General features: G+C 39.7%; 1 pseudogene; it reads left to right on the top strand.

Annotated features, from left to right (window-relative positions):
- Positions 1–385: 385 nt before the first annotated feature.
- On the top strand, positions 386–1,260 carry LOC133251862 (olfactory receptor 7A5-like; annotated as a pseudogene).
- The last annotated feature ends 350 nt before the right edge of the window (positions 1,261–1,610 follow it).

Consider the following 1,610-nt stretch of genomic DNA (forward strand, 5'->3'; position numbering starts at 1 on the left):
TAGTCAGAAAGGAAATGAAGTATGCTCTCAAAGGGCCTTCTGTGGTGGCTCAGTGGTTTAGAATTCACCTGTAATGTAACAGACATTTAAGAGATGTGGGTTCAATACTTGGTTTGGGAAGAACCCACTCCAGAGCTCTTTCTTGGGAAATCCCATGGACAGTGGAGGCCAGTGTGCTATGTCCTTGGGATCCCCCAGAGTTGGACAAGAGTGAAGTGGCTAAACATATAAACATACTTTCAAAGAGAACTTATCTGAAAATAAAATATTAATACCAACTTCTTGAGGGCTGAATAGAAATTGCAGTAATTCATCTATGTGAATTACACCAGTAGGAGTGAAAATTGTCATTATTTCCTTTTTTCCTGGTAGTTACCTCCACCTCATGGAACCAAGTAACAATACACAAATTTCAGGATTTCTTCTTTTGGAACTTTCAAAAGAACCAGAACTACAACCCCTCATATTTGGGCTCTTCCTCGCCATGTACCTGATCACTGTGCTTGGAAACCTGTTCATCATCTTAACTGTCGGTGTGAACTCCCATATCCACACCCCCATGATTTCTTCCTCTCCAACCTGTCCTTTGTAGACCTCCGTTTCGTTTCCACCACCATCCCAAAGATGCTGTGGAACATCCAGACACAGAAGAAAGATATCACCTATGAAGGCTGCTTCACCCAGATGTATTTTTACATACTCTTTGCAGGATTAGATGATTTCCTGCTGACTGTGATGGCCAATGATCAGTGTGTGGCCATCTGCCACCCCATGCACTACGTGGTCATCATGAGCCCCTGGCTATGTGGACGGCTGGTTCTGATATCCTGGGTGCTGATTGCCTTGTATCCCTTGCTACACAGCTTAATGGTGCTGCGAATGTCCTTCTGTCCAGTTGTGCAAATTCCCCACTTTTTCTGTGAACTCAGTCAGATGGTACAACTTGCCAGTTCTGACAACTTTCTTAATAACATAGTGATGTATTTTTCAGCTGTCCTGATGCGTGGTGGACCTTTTGCTGGTATCCTTTACTCTTATTCTAAAATAGTTTCCTGCATATGTACAATCTCATCAGCTCAAGGGAAATATAAAGCATTTTCTACCTGTGTATCTCACCTCTTGGTTTTCTCTGTATTTTGTTTTGTAGCCTTAGGAATTTACCTTAGCTCTGGTGCCATGCACAGTTCACATTCAAGTACAGTTTCCTTGGTGAAGTACACTGTTATCACACCCTTGCTAAACCCCTTTTATACAATGTGAAAAATCAAGATATAAAGGGGCCTCTGAAGAGTTTATATTTGACAGCAAGTATAAAAGACCAATTATAATAGTTCCCTGGATTGCATAACTCAAAGCCTTAGAACCAGAAATTGTGATTCTTTGATCATTGTGGAATAAAATTTTCTCCTTGTATGTATTTTCTTGAATTTCCACTTTTCTTTCCTTCTTTGGATTCAGCATCTTTATACAATTCAGACACCTATTTTTTAAGCTTTATTCTAAGTCTTGTATACAGACAGATTTTATTTTTTCCTATTCCACAATTTACTTACTTTTGGAGAAAAAAAATGCTTTGAAATTTCATTTCTTTGGTGGGGCATCATAGATTT

The sequence above is a fragment of the Bos javanicus genome, chromosome 7 (assembly GCF_032452875.1).
Source record: "Bos javanicus breed banteng chromosome 7, ARS-OSU_banteng_1.0, whole genome shotgun sequence".
In the NCBI taxonomy this organism is placed as follows: domain Eukaryota; kingdom Metazoa; phylum Chordata; class Mammalia; order Artiodactyla; family Bovidae; genus Bos; species Bos javanicus.